This window comes from Gobio gobio, assembly GCF_949357685.1.
Source record: "Gobio gobio genome assembly, chromosome: 17".
In the NCBI taxonomy this organism is placed as follows: domain Eukaryota; kingdom Metazoa; phylum Chordata; class Actinopteri; order Cypriniformes; family Gobionidae; genus Gobio; species Gobio gobio.
Genome location: NC_137110.1, coordinates 29,547,828 through 29,571,069, shown reverse-complemented (window position 1 = coordinate 29,571,069; position 23,242 = coordinate 29,547,828). Strand labels below are relative to the sequence as shown.

At 43.5% G+C, this 23,242-nt stretch overlaps 1 protein-coding gene across 1 annotated transcript in view; it reads left to right on the top strand.

The window, feature by feature from the left end:
• Positions 1-21,267, top strand: part of LOC307141310 (endonuclease V-like) — a 330,952-nt gene extending 309,685 nt beyond the window's left edge. The window contains exon 9 of the mRNA XM_079841387.1: positions 21,133-21,267. The gene's annotated coding sequence lies outside the window, so the exon portion shown is untranslated. The remainder of the gene's footprint in view (positions 1-21,132) is intronic.
• The last annotated feature ends 1,975 nt before the right edge of the window (positions 21,268-23,242 follow it).

Sequence of the window (23,242 nt, the reverse complement as noted above, 5' to 3'; positions counted from 1 at the left end):
TTGTTAATGTTAATTTCAACATTTACTAATACATTAAAATCAAAAGTTGTATTTGTTAACATTTGTTAATGCATTGTGAACTAATATGAACAAACAATGAACAATTGTATTTTTATTTATTTATTTTATTTACAATTAATTTACTATTAACTAATGTTAACAAAGATACAAATACAGTAACAAATGTATTGCTCATGATCAGAGGTGGAAAGTAAATAATTATACTTTCGTTACAGTACTGGAGTACATTTTTAATTTTTTTCTACTTTCTTGAGTATACTTAAATTGGGTTACTTTCAGTTTGAATTGAGTTGAATAAAAATAAAGTATTTAAATTCTCTCTCATGTCTGTACCTGAATCTTGAAAGAAATGGCTCCACAAGTGCTAAAGATCAGAGGGACCTTCTGAAGGCATATTTTATCTCCACTGCAGAGTCAGTCCCATGGCAGGAACACATGTTGTGAACCATCTACAGTATGCATTGTGCAATCCATAAAGCACAACCAGCAAAAATGACTGCATATAGATTTTTTTTTATATATATATAGTCTTTTTCAAGAGGATAACAGTTAACAGTCACTATGTATAAAATGGTCAATTGTATTAGAGCCCTGCGTGGGACTGTTTTCTTCATCCCGCTCCCGCCCGCACCCGCCGAATTTCTGACCATTACCGCCCGCTCCCGCAACGTATGTGTTACACTCCTGCCCGCTCCCGCAATATGTATGTCCACTCCCGTCCGCTCCCGCAAAACTCTGAGAATTTATTCCCGCACAATAATAGAGATGCATTGATTTTGTGTCTTCTCCCGTCCCGCAGGGGAAAAAAAACACGTATTTGTATTGATATTATTAAAGAGATTCATGGGGTTGTTTGTTTTTCGTTTCCCTGGCCTGCATGTAAAAAAAAAAAAAGACAAATACATTCAAATATTATTTCGTTTTTATCAAAAACTTTGCACATAAAAATAGACTGCTTTGCAAAACAAAAAACAGAAAAACAGATTGAGAAACAAAAAACAGATCCCAATTCGTCGGTCAGTTCCGACGTACGTCGAACGTGACCGACTGAAAGGAAACCTGAGAAAACATGCTTCAACAGAACGTAATGTGAACACAAAATAGCAAACGGACATTTAGAAACAATCCATTTCCACTCACTAAACTTCTATGTATTGTTTGTCAAAAACACCAATCAGTCAACTTGACCTGCAGGGAGTGCTGAGCGTTTTTGGTGAGGTATGATCAAGTAGCTATGTATTTGCCAGCTGCGCAATATGTGGATACATATAACGTTATACCGCATGATTTTGCCTACCAAAACAATTGAGAAACTTCTCCAAATGTCAGACTTTCCTTGCTTAGCTTTTGTGCTGTAAATACCTCGTTTGAGGTTCTTTTCTACATCATCTATTGACATCTTCTCCATCATGTCATTAGGCAACCTCCCTATCCCGCCGATTCCCGCTGTGTTTTTTTTAGCCGCCCATTCCCGCCCGCAGCAAAATTCAAACTGCCCGCTCCCGCGAGATTTGCGTTGGGTCCCGCGGGACCCGGCGGGACTCAATCCCAATGCAGCCCTCTAAATTGTATGTATATTCCTATGATTTTACTGCTACTGTATGTCTCAATGTGCACAATGTACAAACATATTAACAAACACTTGAGTAGTAAGTATGCTACACCTAATGTCAAAATTATTAATGGCTTTGACCTTTGACCTTTTGACAGCATATATAAATGGGTCAGTGTGTTCTACATCAATCAGAAAGAGAAACATGAGCTACATATGCATGGACGGTTTATCCCCCCTAAATCCCCAGAGGCGGGGATGTGCAGCCGGATGATGGACAGTCTGACTATGGCGCAGAGAAAACCGTATGGTCACATCCGTCTGACAAATTTTCTCCATGAAATTTCGTAATGGACTAAAGGTGAATTTATGATGTGTAGTAACCGTGTATTCGGGTGTATAACTTGAGTTGTTACGCTCTACACTGTTGACAGCGCAGGCGAGTTTCAGGCCCGGGAAGACGCGTGTGTTGTATTTCCTGAAGACTGGTCTCTATTTTACAATTTTGTCTGGAGAGATCTGAATGACTGCGGTGAAGAGCCTTTGTACATTGCAGAGTGGGACGGGGTAACCCCGAATGTCCGGTACCGCGTGGTAGGTGACCATACTAAAAAGAAGTCGAATGATTCTGTTTACATATTCTGCTGTAAAGACAAGACAAAGCTCAACAAGAAGCGGTCAGGGGCTGTCCTGCCTAACGAGCATCACGATCTGTATGAAATGCAATTTTTGTTCAAGTGGTGCGATCTGGATCTGCTGGCTACTGTTTTTTCAATCATAAACAAAATGTTCAAATGGTGCGACATGCATGACGGATACAACAAAATTAAATTGCAGCAGTTCCACCTCGAGAGATGCGTGCGCAGCAGTACATACGCTATGTCGCCCACGCCCATTCACTACAGCCATCATAAAGCTCGACGGTCAGACCCTCCCAAGCATCATTTATAAAGCATGACTGAAGACGGCTCTTCAGAAACCGCTTGTGTGTAGCTACGGTATCTCAGCATTCTCGACCCTCCTGATGACAACACAAGCAACCATAGTCTGACTTTCAGCCCTGGACCATCGGACCTCCACAAAGACTGGGAATCGGACCTCCAAAACGTCTGGGGTCCGGTTAACATCATCACCCCCTTCAAAGACTGGCTGGATAAATTGGGCTCAGACCTTGGATCTTACCTCCCCGTTGCTAAAGCCAGTTGCGACGCTACAGACGGATGTTTCAGCGACGTTGGATTAAAAATCATAAAAGCAGCGACCGTGGTGCTGCTGCAAAATCTCATCAGCGACAAGCTTAAAGCTTAAAGAATGCGAGGGGTGTGTGATTAACCATCCTAGCCAGCTGCAACATTCCTGCCTGTTTGACCCTCCCAACTTCTTCTTCGACACACATTTTGACGAGCTGTCTGGCAAGCTGTTTAAGCCCTTTTTTCATTACATCTTCACTATTCTCCTAAACCGTTGCAGGTTAAAATCTCATCCCCAGCATATTCAACGAATAGTCGGGACTATTCTGCACAAATTAAAAGACGAAGCATTCATCGCTGCCAAGCTAGAAGGAATCAGGGCGAAACTTCTGGACAAACCCTGCAAGGAAGTAGTCTACGACGTCGTTGATCTCTGGGTCTTTCAATTGTGAATGGCGAGTGATCAAGACCCCTCCAGCATGGGTGTGACCTGCAGCCTAAAGAGCTGTATGGAATTCATGCATAAAGAGCATTACAGACTCCAGATGACCGTCTGATGCATAAGATTATTGCGGATGCATCCAACCCCGATATTCCAGGTAATGCTGACACTACACGTGAAGCAAATCTCAAGAAAAATAAGGTGTAATAAGAGGACTGGGTAATTCATGGGACAATTTGACGGACAAATGTGTTGATGGTACCGATCCACCCGATGTAACAATAAAAGAGGTTCTAGATATGATGTTTGAATCACACAGTGAGATTGGAATCACAGACGTGTTGTGTACGTGTACCTATGTAGCGGATATATGTTCGGAGCTGATGATGAGTACAAACGATTATGATTCTAATGATGAGGATGACTCTGCCAAAATTGTTGAAATGATTAACATCGTCGACAAAATTGTCGTAATGTATATCGATTACATCCTCGACAAAAACTTGATGGCCTGCCGCGATTTTCCTTTCTGGTTAGACTATCATTGATGTCATTATTACCATTATTATTTTTTACTATCATTATATCCATGTTGTTTAGAATGTGTATCCTGTAACGACATTATATATCCATTTTTTACTTACTTTATATCCTGTAAAGTCATTTTAACATCATTATATCCATTTTACTTAGATTGTGTTATATTAACGTCATTATATCCATTTTACTTACTTAGTGTGTTTATCCTGTAAATTCATTATATCCATTTTTAACTTAGTATGTATCCTGTGGCGTTTTTAATAAAAGATTGATTTAAACCACTTGTACGCATTATTCTTTTGCAGCGGTTGAAACGACAGCATGTTGGAGCTCATGAAAAAGACTTATTATACACCAGCCAACCCCGGTTCTTTAGGGGGTAAAAAACAATTAAAAGACGCCGTCTTAAAATGTAGCGGCGTCCGTCTAAGCGATAAAGAGGTTAAAGAATGGTTGGCTGGTGAGGATGCTTACACATTACACAAAACAGCGCCTATAAAATACAAACGAAATAGAGCGGTTGTGTACGGGGTCGATACGCAGTTCCAGGCCGATCTTGTCGACATGATTGCCTACGCCAAGGATAATGACGGCAATAAATATCTGCTGATGTGCATAGACGTATTTAGCAAGTACTCGTGGGTTCGAGTGTTTAAAAATAAGAGCGGCATTGAGGTTACTAAAGCGTTCGAGTCTATACTCGAAGAGGATCATGTGCCTCAGAAATTGCAGACGTGATCCGTCTGCAATTTCTGAGGCACATGACCCTCTTCGAGTAAGGGAAAGGAATTTTTTAACAAACATTTTCAAGATGTGATGAAGCATGACATTAACCACTTCGCTACCGCTACCAATTTGAAAGCCAGCGTCGTGGAACGATTTAATATAACATTAAAAAGCCGCATGTGGAAATTTTAACGGCTACAAATTCCCGCCGATACATAGATGTTTTACAAGACATTATTCAGGGGTACAACACCAGTTATCACCGAAGTATCAGAATGAGACCCGTGGATGTCTACAAAGTAAATGAGGTTCAAGTGTTTCAAAACTTGTACGGTGATATAAAGAAGAAGAAGAAGACCGGGAAAACCCTATTTAATTTAAAAGTCGGCGACGTCGTCAGGATTTCTAAAGTGAGAGGACCGTTCGCCAAAGGTTATGAGCAGAACTATATGGAATAATTTTTCACCGTATCCTTGTGTATTCTGCGTCAACCCCCGGTCTACAGATTCACAGATTATGACGGCAATGTCATCGAGGGGGTTTTTTATGAAAAAGAGCTGCAAAAAATTATTGTGAGTAAAAACAAATCTTTTAAGGTGGAATAGATTTTAGGTCAGAAAAAACAAGCGAAATCTACGCTTGTTTTAGTGAAATGGCTAGGATGGCCTTCAAAATTTAATAGTTATATACAACCCCAAATCAGAAAAAGTTGGGACAGTATGGAAAACGCCAAAAAAAAAAAAGAAGTGATTTCTAAATTTACTTTGACTTGTATTTCATTGCAGACAATATGAACAGAAAATATTTCATGTTTTGTCTGGTCAACTTCATGTCATTTGTAAATATGCATCCTTTCCTGTCATTCAGACCTGCAACACATTTAAAAAAAAGTTGGGACAGTAAAGCATTTACCACTTTGTAATGTTGCCATTCCTTTTCACAACACTTAAAAGACGTTTAGGGACTGAAGACACCAAGTGATGAAGTGTTTCAGGTGTAATTCTGTCCCATTCTTCCTGCAAACAAGTCTTAAAGTGGGCAACAGAACGGGGTCTTCGTTGTCGCATTTTGCGCTTCAAAATGCGCCACACATTCTCTATTGGAGACAGGTCGGGACTGCAGGCAGGCCAGTCAAGTACCCGTACCCTCTTCCTCCGCAGCCAGGACTTTGTAATGTGTGCAGAATGTGGTTTTGCATTGTCTTGTTGAAATATGCATGGACGTCCCTGGAAAAGATGTCTTCTTGAAGGCAGCATATTATGCTCCAAAATCTCTATGTACTTTTCAGCATTAATGGTGCCTTCACAGAAGTGCAAGTTACCTTTGCCAAGGGCACTGACACAACCCCATACCATGACAGACCCTGGCTTTTGGACTTGTTGCTGGTAACAGTCTGGATGATCCTTTTCTTCTTTGGTCCAGAGCACACAGTGTCCATTCCTCCCAAAAAATACCTGAAATACTGATTCATCTGACCACAGTACACGTTTCCACTGTGTGATGGTCCATCCCAGATGCCTCCGAGCCCAGAGAAGTCGACGGCGATTCTGGACACTGTTAACATAGGGCTTCCTTTTGGCACAGTAAAGTTTTAACTGGCATTTGTGGATGTAACTACGTATTGTGGTACTTGACAAAGGTTTGCCAAAGTAGTCCTGAGCCCATGTGGTGATATCGCTTATAGATGAATGACGATTCTTGATGCAGTGCCGCCTGAGGGATCGGAGATCAGGTTGTTCAGCTTAGGCTTGCGCCCTTGTCCTTTACGCACTGAAATTCCTCCAGATTCCTTGAATCTTTTAATTATGTTATGCACTGTTGAATGTGAAATATCCAAATCTCTTCCAATCTTTCTTTGAGGAACATTGTTTTTAAACATTTCAATAATTTTCTCACGTATTTGTTGGCAAACTGGCGATCCTCGGGCCCATCTTTGCTCCTAAAGGATTAGACCTTTCTTGGATGCTGCTTTTGTACCAAATCATAATTAAAATCACCTGTTGATATCACCTGTTTCAAATCACATCATTATTTAACCATTTTACCTCATTACTAGCCCTATATTGCTCCTGTCCCAACTTTTTTTGAAATGTGTTGCAGGTCTGAATGACAGAAAAGGATGCATATTTACAAATGACATGAAGTTGACCAGACAAAACATGAAATATTTTGTGTTCATATTGTCTGCAATGAAATACAAGTCAAAGTAAATTTAGAAATCACTTCTTTTTTTATTATTTGCGTTTTCCATACTGTCCCAACTTTTTCTGATTTGGGGTTGTAGATAAAAAAACTCTGTTGGACTTGCAATCTCCTTAACCCTCTCGAGTCGGCCGTCGTGCCGGCGTGATTGGCTTGCTTTTTTTCTTATCAGTGCCAAAGAGACTAAAATAACTGTCGTTTTTTATCATTCAGGCAAGTGTTATACATCATTATAATCTGTTAAGTTTCTTTTTTTTTAGTACAGTCACAATAAAAAGAAATGGTTGTGCTTTTTGCAAAGTAAAGAAATCAAACATGATGCGCGATCTGCAGCCTTTCTGTCAAAGACGTTCATTCAGATAGTCTTCAGAAAATGACCTCTAGCTTAGTGAATACTTGTCTGACAAACATGAGACATATGTCTAAAGAAACGCTGAAATGTCAGGTTTTAAACACTGTAAACCAAATCAAAAACAAATATTCTGTGTTTATGTAATCCGTTTGAAAGCAGAGCGATGTTAGTCGTTCCTGAGCGGCTCATTATACACTAATGCGACCACGCCCACGAAGCACGCGCTCTATTGAGATTCAAATACTGAGGCGATGCCCACATACACATCAACTCAAACAAACACATCGACAAACACATCGTGCACGAGGGCGCACTGAAGCTTTCTTTGTTTAAATTAGCTCAAAATCACTGTCAGATGGTAGTAATTACCTTGACAAACTATACATCATTTAAAAGATCTAAGACTCAAGCTTCCATTTTTGACCTCTATTTTATTCTCAAAGTCATATAGTGACCGTAATTTGTTAATATGTGTCAGGAGTTATGAATATGAAAACCGTCGGTACCTTTTAAAGATTGTAATACGAGCGTCAGCTGCTCTCATTCATAAAAACTCTTCATACTTCATACTGGCAGCCAGAGGGCGCTCCGTGCACATGTAGTCCATATATAGCACCCATGAAGAAGATACCATGTGACATTGACATAAACAGCTTCCAGAAATTGCTCTAACATGCAGATAGACAAGTTTGAAGATAATAAACACACAATCGCGACAATATATGGCTTATCTTCCTGCTTCGCTACTGTTCGGACGCTCTTGCTTACTGCTCCGCGCTTTGCTCTATCGCTTCTATATTTTATCTCATAATTTCAACTTCAGCACATCAGCACAGCGCTCAAACGACAAAGCTTGACTCCAATGATAAAATTAGAAACTCTGGTGACTGAATTACTAAACAAAAAGCGGAATATTTCAACTGACCAGCCTCCCACTGCCTTCAGCTTACATTCCGGAGAAGGGAAAACACAGCTGCCTACATTCAAAAGGATAAGGAAATGCCTCTTCTAGAATCTACTTGCTGCTCAAACTGCCACAGACTTTTACAAAGGATTGCAATTCTTGAAACACAGCTATTTGCGGAACCATCCAACCAGACGAATCACACAGCAGCCCTTCATCATGAACGCCCTCTGCACACTGCCGGTGAGTCCCATAAATGTAGTGCTACTCAACAGGTAGAGAAACAAGTAACTGATCAACACACTAATCGATGGCACAAACAGGGAGCAAGACCCAAAGGCACTCGAGACATCAGATTGTCACGAGCATCACATATTGCCGCAGTAGCATGCTCTACCCCAGACACAAGGATTGCAAACACTAGTTTCCTACCACCAAATATACATCTTGAAAACAGATTTGAAGTGCTAATGAATGTGGGTGAGGAATCCCCAAATGTGATGAATGTGACCGAACACAGATTGAATCAGCCCGCAGCTAACACTAATGCTAACAGGCGCTCAAGGTCGAGCAGACAGCGGCCCTCAGCTCAGAGCGCAGCCGAGCCCAGGACTCTGATAGTGGGGGACTCCACAATCAGAAACATTAGCAGCAGGGATACAACTACATGCTGCCTTCCACAAGCAACAGTCTCTGATGTAAACAGGGAACTTAAGAACATTCTGATGAAACATAAGACTGCAAATCGTCTTATCATTCATGTGGGAAAAAACGATATTCAGAGAGAGGAGTCAGAACTCCTTAAGAGGGATTTCAATGAACTTTTTGAAACACTTAGAAAACTGAAAATTCAGCCGTTCATCAGTGGACCACTTCCAGCAAAAGGAACAAATAGGTTTTCACGGCTACTTGGGCTTAATACATGGCTGCAAAATACCTGCAACATGAAGGGAGTGAACTTTATCGACAATTTTAATCTCTTCTGGAGTCAGAGACAACTGTTTACATCAAATGGCCTCCACCCAAACAAACTCGGTGCAAGAGTGCTAAAGGACAATATCTATTTTTCCCTTCATCATCCTTCAGCTGCGTGTGCTAACCCACTCAACCTGGATGGCACACACACACACCAGTACAGAGTATGGACGATCACAGGACTTCATTTCAGCATCTGAATGGACATGCGGTTGATACACCCCACAAGGACAATGATAACACCACGCAGCCACAACAACCACTTCTCATGGACACACTCCCAGCTGAGCCCCACCCTCAGAGCTCACCACAGACACACTGGGCCCTATTTTAACGATCTGAAACGCAAGTGTCAAAGCGCGAAGCGCAAGTAACTTTGTGGGCGGGTCTCGGCGCTGTTGCTATTTTCCCGGCGGGATAAATGGCTCTTGCGCCTGGCGCAAATCTAAAATGGGTTGGTCTGAAGTAGCTTCATTATTCATAGGTGTGGTTTGGGCGTAATGTGAATAAACCAATCCGAGCGTCATCCAACATTCCCTTTAAAAGCAGGTGCGCAAGTTCCATTATGGATTGCTATTATTATGGCGTATAGGCGCACGCCAGGAGCGGTTAACAGCCGAGGAGATGTTCTTGTAAGAGCAGTGAAAGACAGAGAAGTGAAGTTGTAATGTTGTACATTATGGTAAAGGTGATTTCACAGTCTTTTTTTTTCAGTCTTTCAGTTTTTTCAGTTTTTCAGTCGATTTTTTTTCCTGGTTCTTGACGGACAAACCAATTTGTCAGATGTCCTTATATACATATATGTCTTGCCACTATTGGGCAAACAGGTCTTATCCTTAATTATTACAATTAGCCTGAATCATTTGTAAGCTAGATTTATGCCTATTTTTTCACATCTTCGTGGCACACCGCAATGATTTCCGTCATCTCATGTGTTAATATTTTTTTAGTGTAACAATTTATGATTTGCAAAAATAACTGTTGCATCTGTGTAGATTACATGAGCAAAGTGTATGCGCGTTGTGCACGCTATACATTATGGTCAAGCATGCGCCCTTAAAATAGCATAATGAACAACGCACAACGAGCCACTGACTTTAGACTAGGTTTTTTCTGGTCAGTGGCGCAATTGTTTAATGGAACAGCAAAATAGCACCAGGGATTGTTTGCGCCGGAACACGCCTCCTTTTTTGCGCTGAAACGCCCAGGGAGCGCAATTTCATTCACTAGTTTAGCGACGTGCTTCTGTGGAGGGAAAAGCGCGCTTTGCGCGGGTGCAAAATAGGAATGACACATTTGTCGGTGTACAAAGTCAATTGCGCTGGGTGCAAGATAGGGCCCACTGTGACGAATTGGAACTGCTCCAAGTGACACAGATCGAGGCACTAAACAGTAACATCTCAGCCCGGACTGTGGAGTCTGTGGATGCACTGGTAAAAATGGGGACCATCGGGGGTGAGACTGAGACTGATGAACTCTTACAACTTATATGTGGTATAAACAATAAGCTGGATGAAATGTCTAAGTCACTCCTTGAACAGGACGATAACATATTGCAGCTTCCGGTAACACCAGAGAAACAGCCCCCCTCACCAGACTTGTTATTCCTCTCTACAGCATCCCCACTTCTGAGCTTCACAGAGAAAATGGATTTTGTTTATACTGGAACCAGACAATCACACTTGATCGGTGCGAGCCCCCAGATATCAACCAAAGAGCGTCGAGCCCCACAACCACCAAAGACTGTGGGCCCAGCTCGCTCTGCCCCTCCTCCTGTGAGATTTCTTCGGTCACAACGCCAGGGCACACACCCTCCTCCATCTGCACCAAAAATAACTGATACCAGCTCTCAGTGACGTGTTCTGGGTCCTCGCAAAGTCAACAGCAATCTTATCAAATGTTTACAAAACAAGCGCGAACCCAGTGTGTCTCTATCTTTCTCTATTTCTGTTCTATTACGTGATAGAAAGTCTAAGGCCTTTTCAGGCCGTATGGCAAACCCATCTAATCTGCTGCCTGTTACTTGTCAAACTAAGATTACTGTGGGGGAAAACATTTAAATTAATACTGTTAAGTTAGCACTTTTAAACATCCGTTCACTTAAAAACAAATCATTTCTAGTCAATGACTTAATATCCACAAACAACCTAGATATTTTGCTTCTAAATGAAACGTGGCTAGAAGACAGCTGCAGTGCAACAGTCCTCAATGAAACAGCCCCTCCTAACTTTACTTTTATGAGTGTCTGCAGACCAGTCAGAAGGGGTGGAGGGGTCGCAGCTCTATTTAAAGATGTCTATCAATGTAAGCAAGTATCATTTGGTGACTATTTGTCTCTAGAATATCTGGGCATTGTGTTAAAAGGTGCACCACGCATCCTGCTTATCATTATTTATAGTCCTCCGAAATATTCTCCGGCCTTTATTGATGACTTTACAGAGCTGTTATCAGCAATCTCATCTGAGTATGACTGTTTTGCTATTGCTGGGGATTTTAACATTCACATTGACAATGCTGAATCCAGTACAACAAAAGATCTCATGACTCTTCTTAACACTTTTGATTTGACACAACATGTACACGGACCCACACATGATCGTGGACACACTCTAGATTTACTTATCAGTAAGGGTCTAAACATTTCATCGATAGTTATTAAGGATGTGGCACTGTCTGATCATTTCTGTATTTTCTTTGATATATCAATCTCTCCTGCCATTGAAACTAGATCTGTCTCTGTCAAAAAGAGATGCTTAAATGAGAACACTAGTGTGCTGTTTATGAAGGCTATATCTCTAACACCAAGCATATCTGCAGACTCTGTTGATCTTCTCCTTGACTCTTTTAACTCAAAAGTTAAGAGTGTAATTGATGATATTGCCCCTGTGAAAGTCAGAAAAAAGAGTGGCAAACAAAAAGCACCTTGGAGAAACTCAACAGCAGTGCAATTAATGAAAAGACAATGCAGGAAATCGTGGTGAAAGACAAAACTTGTAGTCCATTACAACATCTATAAAAACAGTCTTTGTGCTTTCAATGTGGAACTAGGCAAAGCTAGACAGACCTTCTTTTCAAATATTATAAACAGAAACATAAACAACACACGCACTCTTTTTGCTACTGTTGAGAGACTAACAAACCCCCCGAGTCACATTCCCAGTGAAATGCTCTCAGACAGCAAATGCAGTGAGTTTGCTTCCTTCTTCTCCGAGAAAATCATTAATATCAGAAACACAATCAGTACATCCTTCAGTTGCTCTGAGGTGAGTCAGATCAGACCACAACCTCAGAAAGTTATTATGACTGATTTCGAAGCAATTGATGGTAAAATTCTTGAAGAAATGGTACAGCACCTTAAAACATCAACCTGCGCCCTTGACACACTCCCCACTTCTTTTTTCAAAGGTGTGTTTAACTGTTTAGAAGCAGATCTCCTAGAAGTGGTAAACGCCTCACTTCTTTCTGGGACTTTTCCAAACTCCCTAAAAACTGCAGTAGTAAAGCCTCTCCTGAAAAAGAGAAATCTGGATAACTCCATACTGAGCAACTACAGACCAATCTCAAATCTCCCCTTCATAGGCAAGATCATTGAAAAAGTTGTTTTCAGTCAGCTGAACAAATTCTTGAACTCAAACGGATACTTTGACAATTTTCAATCTGGTTTCCGACCGCATCACAGCACAGAGACAGCGCTCATAAAGATTATAAATGATATTCGCCTCAATACAGATACAGGCAAAACATCAATTCTGGTACTACTGGACCTCAGTGCTGCATTTGACACTGTTGACCACAACATACTTCTTGACAGGCTGGAAAACTGGGTTGGGCTTTCTGGAATGTTCCTCAAATGGTTCAGGTCATACTTAGAAGAGAGAGGTTATTATGTGAGTACAGGTGACCATAAGTCTGAGTGGACATCCATGACATGCGGAGTCCCACTGTCACGGACAGAAGAGAGAGACAACAGGGAATGCAGATAAGTAGATGTTTATTTGAAATATGGAGACAGGAGATGGTATCACACAAGCTTGCAGAGGAATAGTAGAACTGAGTGGGATGTAATGAAGAAGACTTGAGGATACTTGCTGTACAGATGAAAGGTGGACACAGGAGGAACTGACTGGACACAGATGACTGATGGTGGTAGGTAATCAGGATGAATCAAACGTTCTGATATACAGACGAGTCAAAGTATGGTGCATAACGAGCGGATGGGCGGAGTCGTGTGATTGGACTCTGATGGTGTGGCAGGTGTTACTGGTGACTCTGTGACAGTACCCCCCCCTCCACGGGCGGCTCCTGATGCCCGCGCTACCCGTCGACGGGGCCGGCCTCGACCTCTCGGCGTAGGGCGGTTGGGATGGGAATTATGGAACTGGGTGAGGAGGGATGGATCCAGGATGCGTTCTTCGGGACCATATCCCTCCCAGTCTACCAGATACTCCAGGAGGCGGCCCCGCCGGCGGGAATCCAGGATGTCCTGCACGCGGTAAATTGACTCTTCCTCTGCGACTTCGGGAGGAGGAGGTACTTTCGACAGGGCAGGCGAAGACGGATGTCTCTGGTGGAGAGCCAGACCTTTTGACCCGGTTGGTACTGGGGTGTAGCTCCTCTCCTGGTGTCGGCCTGGCTCTGGTGTCTTCGCACTGCTCGCTGGAGATGGACGTGTGCTGAGTCCCATACCCTCTCACTCGCTTCGAACCAGGTGTTGACAGCTGGGACCTCTGACGGCTCTCCTGACCAGGGGAAGAGAGGAGGCTGGTACCCGAGTATGCACTGAAACGGTGTTAAACCGGTGGTGTCTTGGCGTAATGAGTTCTGTGCATACTCGGCCCATGGGAGGAAGCGGTTCCAGCTGCCTTGGTTCTGGTGGCAGTAGGTTCGCAGGTATCTCCCGATCTCCTGAATCTTGCGCTCAGTCTGGCCGTTGGATTGAGGATGGTACCCCGAAGATAGGCTGACTGAGACTCTGAGTAATCTGAAGAAAGCATGCCAGACTCGTGAGATGAATTGGGGACCTCTATCTGATACGATGTCTTCTGGTAGACCAAAGTGACGGAATACATGGTGGAATAGTAGGTTGGCAGTTTCAAAGGCAGTGGGAAGACCTTTTAAGGGGATGAGTTTGCATGCCTTGGAGAATCGGTCGACCACGACTAGGATACCAGTATGTGAATCTGAAGGTGGGAGATCAGTCATAAAGTCTACGCCCAGATGGGACCAAGGACGACGTGGTATGGGCAGTGGCTTCAGCTTTCCTTCGGGGAGTCGTCGTGGAGTATTGGAGATGGCACAGACTGAGCATCCACGAACGTACCGGGAGACATCCTGCACTATGGTGGGCCACCAGAACCGGTTACGAAGGAGCGAGAGGGTTCGCTGGCTGCCTGGATGTCCAGAGCCCGGAGACGTGTGAACTGAGTCCATGAGGGACAGGCGTAGTGATGATGGAACATATACCTTTCCCTCAGGACCTCCCGGCGGAGCTGGCTCGGAACGGGTGGCTTCCCGGATTCGATCCTCCATTGACCATTCGATGGGAATAACGATAATGGCTGGAGGGAGTATAGCTTCTGGAGGTAACACTTCGGGCTCAGGTGCATGAAGACGGGAGAGGGTATCTGCTTTAAGGTTCTTGCTTCCAGGTCGATATGTAACACGGAAGTTGAAACGGGTGAAGAAGAGTGCCCATCGGGCTTGGCGAGGATTTAGACGCTTGGCTTCTCGAAGATATTCAAGGTTACGGTGATCCGTAATAACTTCGACTTGATGGTGTGCTCCCTCCAGCCAGTGTCTCCATTCTTCGAAGGCCATCTTGATAGCCAGAAGTTCCCGATTCCCGATGTCGTAATTACGCTCCGCCGGGGACAGTTTCTTGGAATAGAAGGCACATGGATGAAGTACTGGAGGCTTCCCCTGCTGCTGTGATAGAATGGCTCCCACCCCGGTCGATGAGGCGTCCACTTCGACCACGAAGGGGAGGTCCGGAATGGGATGGACCAGGATGGGAGCAGAACAGAAGGCGTTCTTCAGCTGTTGGAAGGCATGCGTAGCGGCTGGGTTCCAGGACAGAGTCTTGGGCCGGCCCTTGAGGAGTGAGGTGAGTGGTGAACTGATGATACTGTATTGATGAACAAAACGACGGTAGAAGTTTGCAAATCCTAGGAATCTTTGGAGGTCCTTGACGGTGGTGGGTTGTGACCAGTTCATGATGGTGTCCACCTTCCTCTGGTCCATTTGGATCCCTTGTGGGCTGATGACATAGCCGAGGAAGTGAACAGTGGTACGGTGGAACTCACACTTTTCCAACTTCAGGAACAACTGATGATCTCTGAGTTTTTGGAGGACTTGACAAACGTGGTGATGGTGTTCAGTCAAGCTCTTGGAGAAGATTAAGATGTCATCAATATAGACGATCACAAATTGATTCAGAAACTCACGGAACACTTCATTCATGAATGCTTGAAAGACAGATGGAGAGTTGGATAGCCCATAGGGCATAACGAGATATTCATAGTGACCTGATGGAGTAATGAAAGCAGTCTTCCACTCATCGCCTCTTCGGATGCATACAAGATTGTAGGCACTTCTGAGATCCAGTTTGGTGAAGATTTTGGCTCCACGCAGCTGTTCCAGAGCGGCTGGGACCAGAGGAAGGGGATAGCGGAATTTGACTGTTTGTTCGTTGAGTGCATGGTAGTCAATGCACGGCCGCAAGCCTCCGTCCTTCTTTCCCACAAAGAAAAAGCTGGATGCAGCAGGGGAAGTGGAAGGTCGAATGAACCGTTGTTGTAAGGCTTCTTTGATGTACTCATCCATGTCCTTCTGCTCCGGGATGGACAGTGGATAGATCCGGCCCTTGGGTGGTGTGGCTCCAGGCAGCAGGTCAATGGCGCAGTCCCATGGCCGATGAGGTGGTAACTGTGTCGCTTGTTGTTTGCTGAACACATCCTGGAACGCCCGGTACTCCAGGGGAATTTCTGTTGGATGGCTGGATTCTGGACTTTCGATCGATGTGGAGTTGAGGTGAAGATTTGAGGAAGAGTGGAAGTCATCGGGAGAAGGTTTCTGACAACAGATCTTGGTAACGGGTAGTAGACAAGATGAAGAGCAGGATTCACCCCATTGCGTAATTTCCCCAGTGGTCCAGTTGACTTGTGGTGAGTGTACTGACATCCACGGGCGTCCCAGGATGATGTCCGCGGTGGACCCTTCCAGCACCAGAAATGAAATCTCCTCCTGATGAAGACATCCAATGCGAAGTGAGACTGTGGGGGATTGATGACAGACTTGACCACGGCCCAGCGGTTTACCCAAGATGGTATGGATCTCTAACTTCTTTGTGATCCTTCTCCTCGGGAGGCTGAGCTTCTTGAGGAGTTCGTGTGAGATGAAGTTCCCAGAGGAGCCGGTGTCAATGAGAGCATACGCTGAAACAGAGTGGGAACGGGTCACTATCATGACCGGAGTACGTGATAATGGAGATATCATAGGAGGAATCTGGATTGTACTCACCGCTGGGCGTGGTGGTCGCACTGGGCACTGCAGAATGAGATGTCCTTCGGAACCGCAGTAGAGGCAGAGGCCATTGTGAATGCGTCATTGACGTTCTCCTACAGTGAGATGGTATGAGTCGATTTGCATAGGCTCAGGTGCTGGAAGGGTTATAGATGGTGTGGGAGGCGGAAGGTGTGCAGCGGTTTGGTCCAGAGCACAGGCAGTGAGACGTTGAGAGATGCGAATGGTACGCTGAATGAACTTTTCTAAGCCGATGACATCATCATAAATTGCTACTTGATGGCGGATGGTAGGATTAAGTCCTTGACGAAAGCAGGTGATAAGCGCAGTTTCATTCCATCCACAGTTGGCCGCTAGAGTGCGGAAATGTAAAGCATATTCACTCACGGTCAAGTTTCCCTGACGAAGGCGGTACAGCTGATCATGGATGGAGAGAGCGGAGATGTTGAGACCGAAAACTTCTTGGAAGTGGGCGGTGAAAGCCTCCCATGAGCGAGTGAGGTTGCCATTCGCTTCCCAGATCGACTGAGCCCATTGTAGGGCTGGACCAGAGAGGAGGGAGATCACATAGGCGATCTTAGAACGATCAGTAGGGAAGGCATGCACTTGCATCTCAAAGTAGAGTGAACATTGTAGTAAAAACCCGCTGCAACCCTCCGCCTCACCGGTGTACGTTGCAGGTCGAGCCATGGGACTGTGAGAGGCAGGCAGTGAAGGAGAGTGAAGATGATGTGGAAGTGGTGGATCGCCAGCTTGTGCTTGCTTGGGGAGAGAGACCTGTGAAGGGTCCTCTTCCGATCCAATGGATCTTTGCATACAGTTGGGTCTGGTCTTCTGTCACGGACAGAAGAGAGAGACAACAGGGAATGCAGATAAGTAGATGTTTATTTGAAATATGGAGACAGGAGATGGTATCACACAAGCTTGCAGAGGAATAGTAGAACTGAGTTGGATGTAATGAAGAAGACTTGAGGATACTTGCTGTACAGATGAAAGGTGGACACAGGAGGAACTGACTGGACACAGATGACTGATGGTGGTGGGTAATCAGGATGAATCAAACGTTCTGATATACAGACGAGTCAAAGTATGGTGCAGAGAATAGAGTCAATGTATCTCTGACGAGACCAGACAGAGAGTGAAAGGAAGTGTAGGCTTATGAAGTGGTGGTGATGAGCGGGTGCAGGTGTGGTGACTTCAGGTGATAACGAGCGGATGGGCGGAGTCGGGTGATTGGACTCTGATGGTGTGGCAGGTGTTACTGGTGACTCTGTGACACCCACAAGGGTAAATTCTTGCACCACTCCTATTCAACCTATACATGCTGCCACTGAGCCAAATAATGAAAAATTACAAAATGGCTTACCACAGCTATGCTGACGACACCCAGATCTACTTAGCCCTATCACCTAATGACTACAGCCCCATTGACTCTCTATGTAAATGCATTGATGAAGTTAACAGTTGGATGTGCCAAAACTTTCTTCAGTTAAACAAAGAAAAAACTGAAATCACTACATTAGGAAACAAAGATGAAATTCTCAAGGTGAACGCATATCTTGAGGCTAAAGGTCTAAAATCAAAAAATCAAGTCAGGAATCTTGGTGTGATTTTGGAGTCAGACCTGAGTTTCAGTAGTCATGTCAAAGCAATAACTAAATCAGCTTACTATCATCTGAAAAATATTGCAAGAATTAGAAGCTTTATTTCCAGGCAAGACTTAGAGAAACTCGTTCATGCTTTTATCACCAGCAGGGTGGACTATTGTAATGGTCTTCTCACCGGCCTTCCCAAAAAGACCATTAGACAGCTGCAGCTCATACAGAACGCTGCTGCCAGGATTCTGAGCAGAACGAGAAAATATGACCATATTACACCAGTCCTCAGGTCTTTACGCTGGCTTCCAGTTACATTTAGGATCGATTTTAAAGTACTATTACTTGTATATAAATCACTCAATGACCTAGGACCTCAATACATTGCAGATATGCTGATTAAATACAAACCCAACAGATCACTCAGATCATCAGGATCAAGTTAATTAGAAATACCAAGGGTTCACTCAAAGCAAGGAGAGTCTGCTTTTAGCTATTATGCCAGCCGTAGCTGGAACCAGCTTCCTGAACAGATAAGATGTGCTCCAACAGTAGCACTTTCAAATTCAGACTCAAAACACATCTGTTTAGCTGTGCATTTACTGAATGAGCTATGCCACTGTACGTCCGACTGATTGCACCTTATCTTAAGCAATTACTCAATGAGCTCTGTGCTTTGTCCGAACTGCTTGCACTTTAATTGTGTTTCAATTTAACCCTGTTTTATTTGTAGTTTTTAATTATACTTTTTATTTTTTATAATTTTTTCTTTATTTTTATTTCCTTTTAATTCCTATTATATATATTTTTATTTTGTTCACTTATGACTATTTTAACTTCATTTCTGTGTAAAGCACTTTGAATTGCCACTGTGTATGAAATGTGCTATACAAATAAACTTGCCTTGCCTTGCCTTGCCTTTTCTGTGTTATGGTGCAACCATGTTGGGTGTTTTCATAATAGATTATATTTATAATGCAATGCTACTCAAGCTTTTACAATTATGCAGAATATTGTAAAATATATTTTCTGTCTGATTTTAAGTTTTTTGTTTTTAGTTATCTGGTCTACCTTTATGAAGCAACTCTGCACTGTGCCTAAGCAGAATTTCCCCTTGGGGACAATAAAGTTAACTAACTATTCCATCCATCCATCCATCTTCTTCCGCTTATCCGGGGCCGGGTCGCGGGGGCAGCAGTCTAAGCAGAGATGCCCAGACTTCCCTCTCCCTAGACACTTTCTCCAGCTCTTCCGGGGGGACACCGAGGCGTTCCAAGGCCAGCTGGGAGACATGGTCCCTCCAGCGTGTCCTTGGTCTTCCCCGGGGCCTCCTCCCGGTTGGACATGCCCGAAACACCTTCCCGGGAAGGCGTTCAGGAGGCATCCGGAACAGATGCCCGAGCCACCTCAGCTGTCCCCTCTCGATGTGGAGGAGCAGCGGCTCTACTCCGAGTTCCTCCCGAGTGACTGAGCTTCTCACCCTATCTCTAAGGGAGCGCCCAGCCACCCTGCGGAGAAAGCTCATTTCGGCCGCCTGTATCCGGGATCTTGTCCTTTCGGTCATGACCCAAAGCTCATGACCATAGGTGAGAGTAGGAACGTAGATTGACCGGTAAATCGAGAGCTTCGCCTTACGGCTTAGCTCTTTCTTCACCACGATAGACCGGTACATCGACCGCATTACTGCAGAAGCTGCACCGATCCGTCTGTCAATCTCCCGTTCCATCCTCCCCTCACTCGTGAACAAGACCCCTAGATACTTGAACTCCTCCACTTGGGGCAGGAACTCTCCACCAACCTGAAGTGGGCAAGCCACCCTTTTCCGACTGAGGACCATGGCCTCGGATTTGGAGGTGCTGATCCCCATCCCAGCCGCTTCACACTCGGCTGCAAACCGTCCCAGTGCATGCTGAAGGTCCTGGTTAGAAGGGGCCAATACGACAACGTCATCCGCAAAGAGCAGAGACGAAACCGCGTGGTCCCCAAACCTGACACCCTCCGGCCCTTGGCTGCGCCTAGAAATTCTGTACATAAAAATTATGAACAGAACCGGCGACAAAGGGCAGCCCTGCCGGAGTCCAACATGCACCGGGAACAAGTCTGACTTACTGCCGGCAATGCGGACCAAACTCCTGCTTCGGTCATACAGGGACCAGACAGCCCTCAGCAAAGGACCCCGGACCCCATATTCCCCCAGCACCCTCCACAGGACGTGCAGGTCTAACTAACTAAGCAAAAACTCACTTCATTTTGATTTTCCGCCCAGAAATTTGTACTTATCTAGTAAATTAATCTTGATTTAAGAATTTTAAATATTTGGACAGGAAACAAGAAAAAATTGCAAATAAGAAGAGCATTTTTTACAGTGTAGTCTAATCTTTTGATGATTTAAAATATAATAGGCCTTTGTTGACTACATTCCAAATAAAAAAAACTACAAAAAAATATTTTTCCTTTGCTCTTTGTCACATAGGCCTACCTGAAGCTCATTCATTATGCAGCTCATTAATGCGAGTCCTTTGTTATCTCAGGTGCTATCTCATCATTATTCATTTGATATCACACCTCCTCGCATATTGGCTTTGTGAAGAGAAACTGTCTTACAAATTTTAAATCAGTGTATTGTTTTATGTGAATGAGTAGGCTCAATGATTCTCACATCAGTTTAAAGAAACTCTATACAAATACAGACAGGAGTCAAAAGTCTTGGGAACAGATATCTATTGTGTGTTTTGAGGCCTCAATTTTAAAACCAATTTTTTTGTTTTTTCAAAATCCGTGCATAAACATTTTTCTCTCAAAAATACAAGCATGTACATACATGTTGCTCACATATTCTGGTAGCCCAGTTTGTGCTGAATACAGTGTACTTTTTCCATTCATGTGTTTATAAGCAACTGAAAAAAACACAAATGTCAAAGCATGTCAAAACTTCTAAAGGGCCCCAAAAGAGCTCAGACTCCAGAGGGTTAAAACACACGACGTTAACGGGTGAGATAACTCAACTTCGGCTAAATGGGTCCATTTACAGTCAATCAATAGTCTGGCTCTAAATGCTGCTTCAGTGGAATTCAACAAAACTAACAGCTTTCTTCTTGGTCTTTGTTTGCAGATGCCTCATGGGAATTAAATGGCACATGTGAAGTGGCTTGAGTTTCATGGATTTCCTACCCATCTTGTTTGGTTGTTGGTGTTTGCAGTTCATAATATGAACTTTTGGGGGATTTCTTTTAACAGCCTCTTTTCTACTCAAGACCTAATTTTTAGGACTTTATATCAAGTTTATATGAACTTTGGTTTGAGTTCTTGTGACAAATCAAAATAAAATAAAAGATTCACAGTGGCACTGTTGTTGCATTGTTTTGTGTATTGATTCGTTTTAATATGCTTAATAAATGGAATATTGATCAAGGTATAAAGACTTTGAATTTTACTTTAAATAAAAGTGTTTAGTACAGTAATTGTCTTTATATCTAAATCTGTACTTTAACTTTGTTTTCTAAGAGCTTCATGTTGAAACCTAAGAGAAAATATCAGTAGAATAAAACAATAAGATATTTAATAATGCATCATGCAGATGATGCTTGAAGGAGATATGAATACTAGTGTGTGTGTGTGTGTGTGTGTCTACAAAATGAGCTGGCCCAGATCTGGTATGATACTGGACCAGAGCTGGAACAGATCTGGCACACACTTGGGCCAAATCGCCATAATGTAATCTGCATCTGGTCCGGAGCTGGCCCAGTGCTGGTCCAGATGAGTAAAAACGGATCCGTGCCGGTATTGGGCCGTTGTGGCAAAAGACACCGGCCCAAGTCCGATGCGCGGACCTGGCACAGAACTTACGAATGGTCTGGCCCAAATCTGGGCCAGATCATTTTTGCTATCTGGGATCATAAGAGTGAAGGACCGTCATGTATGACCACGGTTTCTACGTCACATTATCGTGCATTGCGTCGTCGTCGATTTACCCTGAAAATATCCAGCTATACAACCAGGTTGGCTAAAGCCATAAACTTGGAAGGACATTGGGAAGTCGGACTCGCCGAAATCGAATACCCTAGAAGTTGGTATAACTTTATTGATGAAGACGGATATTTCATCCTAAACACTGCCCGCGGACCCTCAGATAGCGAAACCCCCAAAGACACAGAACCGTATAAAAAAGACTTATCAGGGGGTTTTGTATCGACAAAATTATACATAAGCGGCGGGTACTACGCAAACATTCGTGCAATCCTCCGTGCTATAAATTAATTTCTCACACCCTCGGCCTTATTGAATCACAATGAATTAAAAAACAAAGTGTTTCTGGTCGCGAAACCCAACGTTTCGGTCCTCTTCCAAGGGAGACTAGCCACTATTTTAGGAATGATACCGGATGATGCTCTCGGACGGTCAAACTAAAGAAGCTGATTTTACTACGAGCGTCATCACGTACGCTCCTCATCAATCCGTATCAACGCTGGGTTCTACACAATGTACATTTACATAGACATCATCCAATATCAAGCGGTCAGTGATTCGCTCTTGAGATGTGTACATATAATGGGTAAAAACAACAACGCAGTCATTGCTAGATACGACAACCACTGCATGAAAAAAGGTGTATCCGGACCAGGATACTCCTGTATACACTGCTGAAATTCGGAAGAATCCAGGAGTATACTGGCCGGATAGGTCAAATTCCATGGATCCGTATATGTCCATATTCATCCGAAATGGTACCAAATCGGATGTATGTTGTGGCCGTATACTCCCATGCTACAGCCATTTGTTGCCATGGCAAATAATCCCATCAAGTTTTTCCCAGGAGACATTTTCACACCTCTAAACAGCTTTGCCTTCCATCCCCTATTGGTCCTTCATCTCAAACTGGATTGGTTGTTTTTTTTAAAACCACTCCCAAAACCCAGACTGCTATTGGAGGACAGGACGCATTGAAAACCCAGTCAAGTGACTTTATTGGTTACTTCTAAGGCTAAGGGTGGGCTAGGTTTTGTAGCATAGGGACTTGATTGGTTATAGGCCAGCTATGCAGATTTTGCTAATTAATATATAATATATATATATAAAAAATAATCCCCTCTCCCTCCTAAAAGAAAAATACACACAAAACAATTTGCGAAAGTCTGAAATATTTATTAAAAAGGTATTAAAAAAAAAAAACATTCTTAACAGCATTATAAACGAACATTAAAACAATGGTGAAACAAAAACAA